Source organism: Mus musculus, chromosome 8 (genome assembly GCF_000001635.26).
Source record: "Mus musculus strain C57BL/6J chromosome 8, GRCm38.p6 C57BL/6J".
Lineage (NCBI taxonomy): Eukaryota > Metazoa > Chordata > Mammalia > Rodentia > Muridae > Mus > Mus musculus.
In genome coordinates, this window is record NC_000074.6 from 101,534,581 (window position 1) to 101,540,735 (window position 6,155).

The following is a 6,155-nucleotide window of genomic DNA, read 5'->3' on the forward strand; positions in this document are numbered from 1 at the left end:
AAAACATATCAAACACCAGGAGCAAGTGTTCATTTACTATGGAGAAATAAATTAGTTCAATATGCTGTGTTAATAGAAGAAAAAAATCTCAATAGTAAGGAGTACCCAGCATTCCTTTATCATATACATATGCAGCATAAAAGGAAAAGAAAGGAACCTCCCTAATATTCCCAGAGGCATTTGCAGCAGACCTACAGCCAGTATTTGTAATTTCTTCCTAGAGATAAGAACAAGGTAGGCAAATACTCTTGCCACTTATACCCAGGTTACAGCTAGAACAATTATGTAAGAGCAAGAAGTGAGAAAAATAATAAAAGTTAAGGAATATTTTATATATGAGAATCAATATTGAAAACATAATATCTTTTAGATAAGATAATTACACATGCATTGAAAGTCAAGACATGAAACTATTCCTACTTGCTCATGGTTTGTTCTCTATTATAGAAAGGCTGGAGGAATTTATATAGTAAGCAAGATTTTTACAATGTAAAATCAGTCTATGAATCTTATTTCTATATACTTACATGAACATTGAAAATCAAATTAAGAAAATATATTTATTGTTTCTTTAGGAAGAACTTATGTCTTCACATGGGTGTGAATTGATGATCCTTTTACCTCAGATTCCTTCTTCTTGGGATTTCAAGTATATATCACAATGCCAGTGTATTTAGATAGAACCCACACAGGGTACAATTACTGGAGTAAGGATAACATTGGAGACTTGGGGGATCACTCTTTCAAAACCTGCTACTGATCCGTGTTAGTTGAACAATAGAACCCTGGGCTGAGAAGAGATATTCCCAATGTCTTTGAAAATTTCACACAGAATTAGGTCCATGTACACTGAAAACGTTTTATAGGATACTAAGTCTTGTAAATAGCAAATATATCTTTTTTTAACAGATGTCACCATATGCAGAATAGTCAAGTTGAAACATTGCATCAAAATGTTTTATAAAATCCTCAAAATAGATAAGAAATATAAATATTCTATCTAGGCAAATAAATTTTGCAATCGTGAATTTGGCAAATTTTCTCTGATAGAACACCAAATCATATTGAATCAGGAAAAAAACGGCCCAAGGCATTTTCTTAAAATTCAAATTTGTGGTTCAGAGGACACCGCCAAGTAAATGACAACCTAACTCACACAATGGGAGAAAATATTTACTATCAGATATTTGCGAATTGGGTATCTATTCAGTGACACTTCTCCACAATACTATAACAACTCTACTGTGAACACAACGGGGCAATTGTATTGCACATTTGTGGTGAGACAGCTCAATGACATGCACAGTCAGCTTGGGGATGAAACCTTGAATCTACAGTGAAAGGAAAAAGAAAGTACAGAAACAGTAATGTATGTGAGAACAGGAGAATCAAATGCTTTAGAGGTTGAACTTGACAAAAAAGCAAGGGAATTGCAAGATTTTTTTTTTCCTAAAGAATAGATTGATTTTATGAAGAAACAGTTGAAATCCCTGTAGCACTCCACTATTTTGAAACATATCTTAGAAGTATTCCTCACTCGGTCTTATCTTTGTGTTTTATTTATTTATTTTATTCTTTAATCTTTTTCTTTCTTTATTTATTTATTTTTGTTTTTTAAAATCTTTTATAATCCAGACTTTATTCCCCCTGCCTGTCTGACCAACACCCCTGATCACTTCCCATCCTATACCTCCTCCCTGGCCCTGTCTCCAAGAGGATGTCCCCACTCCCTATCCTCACCCTACCAGGCCTCCCCACTCCCTGGGGCCTCAAGTCTCTAGGGGGTTAGGTGCATCTTCTCTCATTGAGATCCTTTGTTTCATTGAACACTGAAGAGTTCAAAGGTAGGATTTCAACAAGGGCACTTGCTGAATGAGTCTGAAACTTGATGTGACTTGAATGTATGAAAATAGGAAATTGGGTAAACCATTAGCCACACTTTGATTCTAGTTATAGGGAGCCATCTGATGTAAAATGCATTTTTAATATTGACAACTCAAAACCCAGAACCATTCTAATACCATTGTAAAATGCAGGGAATAAGATACATATAGTGTGTGTTCAGCATGACAATAGCTAGGTAAATGATTTCATCAGCGTATTAACTACCACTCATTAAGTAGCTATTGTGTATATGAGGGCATATTAGAAGCTCCGTTATAAAATATTATCTCTGTATGAAATTACCTGTCATAAATTTTAATACCTGTCATCAAACTATGAGCAACTTTGAGAAAGGGGACATAAAAAGGAAGAAATACAACCTGTTAAGTTTATGTGTTGAGTATAAGATGCTTTTTATTCTAGATTTACAGTTTCCAGTTAAAAGAGCACAATCCATCATTTTACAATGTTACCTCAGCTCTTGGCCACATCTTCTCAGTCATTTCAAAGAAGTTATGTCATACAATTGTGTTATGCCTTAATCTCAAATGTCAACAAATTTGAAATGGAGCACATTATTGTGGTTAATACTTTTATTTTTGAGACTATATAATCATATCATCTCCTATTTTCATCTCCTCCTTCCAAAAACTTCTACAAACTTCTCCTGTGCTCTTTCAAATGCATGACCTCTCTTTTTAACTGTTGCTACATGTATATATGCATATATCTATATATTTTAATTACATGATTGATATTTAGTAATTAAATAGTTAATTAATTGCATAAACACACTGTTTTATTAAGTAAAATAGGTGATATAGAATTAATGAAATGATATATAATAAAATTATATATAAATTAAAACATATATATGTAAATATATATGAAAGATATATATGAAAATATATAGAAAACATTCTGAGTTTGTATAATGGTACTTCTCTATATGTTTTCAAGGCTGATAATAAGCAATTGCGGTAAACTTCATTGGAATTTGTAGGTAGTTTTCAAGGATAAATGAGAATGAAAGGATCCAGTCCTAATGCAATTATAATGGTTCCCTCAGAAGAAGACTATAACATACTTTTTCTTTTCCTCTTCATTCTCTTCATTCTTGGTTCTCTGCCTAACTTCTCTATGGAAGTACAGCAGGAAGGCATGCAGCTGAAAAGCATCTGAGAGGTCCTCAGTATAAATAGCCAAAACATTGTGGTACTTTAACTTTCGGCTTTGTTACCTTCATAATTGTAAAATAAGTGTTGACGGTGCTAGTTAGGCACGTATGTGGCTTCTCTATGTTTGAGAAAACATGTAAGTGATATATTCAGGGGTAGCTCCTTCAAACAGGTCAGAGATAAAAGTAACAGCCTTGGCAAGGCCTGATGCTGCATGGGAGGTTTTCCACAATACTTCTTTGGCCAATGACTCAAGAAGATGCAACCATTCCCAGTATAAGATGTCTAGTGGAGGCATTGCCTCAACTCCATTTAGACTCTTCTCATATGTGTCTATATTTTTCTAAGCTTCTACAGTAGTAAGTTTCCATATGGCCCCTCAAATGGCATTAATGTTACTTGTCCCTTCTCAGATACCTGCTTTACCCTTCTCTCCCATCCCTTCACTCTATTTAATTATTCTATTCACATTTCTAACATTTGCTTCCATAAAGCTATACTCTTGCTTCCTTAGGGAGAGCTTAACCTCCAGTTTGATCTCTTACTAAGGACATAATTTCTGTGTTACTGAGATAGTTACACACATATCAAATACTTTAATGATAGCATGCACATGGATGAAAAAAACAGATTTCTTGGCATTTAGGGTCTAGGCTACAGCAATCAGGATGATTATCTTCAGGCTCTATCTATTTGTCTTCAAACTATAATTTAATTTGTCTTATCAACTGAACAATATTTCATTGTGTACAATGTATTATGTTTTCATATATATTTCCTTTTGCTGTTGATAGCTGTGGTGTCAGAGATTGCTCACTCTACTGGTATTAAAATATGCATCTTTGGCATGGAGTCCTCTCTACCTCCCACCAGACAATAGGCAAGACTTGCTTATTTTTATCCTCATGCTCTCTGAGCTAACTCACCTGAAAAATTCACTTCCAGGGCCAGCTCTACTCTGGTGACTAGGCAAGGTATGGGGCCAGCTCTCCTGGGTATTGCAGGAAGTGAGGAGCAGGGCCAGCTCTCTGGCTCTCAGTGACCCTAGGGCGATCTTTCTTGCCTGCTGTAGATGGTAAGGGGCTAGGGTGAGGGAGAGCATCTCTCACTTGATCATGCCACCAGAGGGCCAACTGTTCCATGAATATATACTCAGGGCCAATTCACCTGCTCACTCAGCTTTCAGGGTCAGCTCTACGGTGCTATCCAGATGAGGTGTAGGCCTGCTCTCCTGAGTGCTGCATCAAGTGAGAGACAGGGACAGGGACAGTTCTCCAGCTCTCATGACCCCGTGGGGCAAGCTCTCCTGTGTGTTTCCTCATTCCTCATTCTCCCTCAGCGTGTCCTGGTGCAACTGCACACAAGGCTCCCCAGACCCATGGAGAAAAGGGAAAGTCCTGGTGGACAAAGAGTGCTCCATTTTAACTGAGCTCAGAGGAGCTATGCTCACATGGCAGACTGCAACCTTAAGTAGCTGTAGTTTCCCAGCACTCCTGCCTGCCACAGGGAAGGTAGGGAATCTCTCCCTGTCTTCACCACCTCCCAAGAGAAAAGAGGCAGGCAGGATTTCCTATGATCATGTCTTTGGGGCCCAGTCACCTGCAAACTCCACAATCAGGGCTGCCCCGGCACCTCTTCTTCTTCTTCTTCTTCTTCTTCTTCTTCTTCTTCTTCTTCTTCTTCTTCCTCTTCCTCTTCCTCTTCTTCTTCTTCTTCTTCCTCTTCTTCCTCTTCTTCCTCTTCTTCCTCTTCTTCTTCTTCTTCTTCTTCTTCTTCTTCCTCTTCCTCTTCCTCTTCCTCTTCCTCTTCCTCTTCCTCTTCCTCTTCCTCTTCCTCTTCCTCTTCCTCTTCCTCTTCCTCTTCCTCTTCCTCTTCTTCTTCTTCTTCTTCTTCTTCTTCTTCTTCTTCTTCTTCTTCTTCTTCTTCTTCTTCTTCTCAGGGATTGTTTCACTACTAAACATTCTGATGTTCATAGGTCAGAACACTGTGGATAGGAGACAAAACCTCTCTCCTCTCTGCCACCTACTGACACAAGAAGCCCCACCAGCAATGCCACTAGGGGCAGCCATTGCTTCTGTTTTTATAATCAATAAGCACCGAAAGAAGCTTCAATATACATAAATACCTTCCACATTTAGTAACATATTCCTTCTTTCTGATGTTCCTCAATTCATACTGCATCCTATGGTTAAATTCTCATAGCATCTCCCTTATGATCAATGATGCTTTTCATTTATTGCAGTTCAAGACAAAGTCTCCCAGCTTTTGGTGAGTCTCACTATGTCTTTCCTTCACATGCAAGTTTGAAGCATATTTTCCTTGCCTGCGGGATTCTAGAACCCAATGCTTTTATTTATTCCAGGACTTTGAAATTTTTCCTCCACTGACTTCTGGCCTGTATTCTCTCTGCTGATGAGTACACAACTATCATACAAAATCACAGCGTCACTGATTAAAACATCATTTCTCACCCTCTGGCCCATTTCAATTTTATCTGTATCTTTACTTGATAATTTCTCTTAGTAGAGTACACACAAGGTAACTAGCTTCCTTTATCTTTGTGTTCATCTTAAGTAATATTTGCTTAAGTTTTTAGAGGCTGCTGTGCTTGTTTTCCAAGTTTACCAGAATTTTAATACTTTGGGCATTATCCCCTTGCGATTTCTACAGATCATTCCTTCTTGCATCTCATTTAGGAGTTTTAAGTTCATATTGTCTACATAATTTAATAGTGCTTATTGGATGGTGAAATATTCTTCTCAGTTTCAATTTGGATTTGTTTTAGCTTGCCTTTGCATTAGCTCATTAATTAGGTGTAAAGTCTCAACAGTTCAATAGTTCCTTCTTTTGATAGTTCCACTGTCATCTAATTCTCTTTCCTTAGGCCTTGAGCAAAAGTGTAACATGCAATGGAAACTTCTGGCTTATTTAAGTTATGTCAAATGTCAGTTATGTCAAATGGTGTTTTGCTGGAACACACAGGTGAAAGGATGTTTTGCTGAAACCTATGCAAGACTGTTTTTCTGAAACAGACACAGGTGAAAAAATGTTTGATACAGCAAACTTGTGGAAGGACACTTGATGACTGAGGAT

The 6,155-nt window shown here is 37.3% G+C and overlaps 1 pseudogene; it reads right to left on the reverse strand.

The window, feature by feature from the left end:
- Positions 1-5,003: 5,003 nt before the first annotated feature.
- Gm22223 lies at positions 5,004-5,128 on the reverse strand (annotated as a pseudogene).
- Between the last annotated feature and the right edge of the window lie 1,027 nt (positions 5,129-6,155).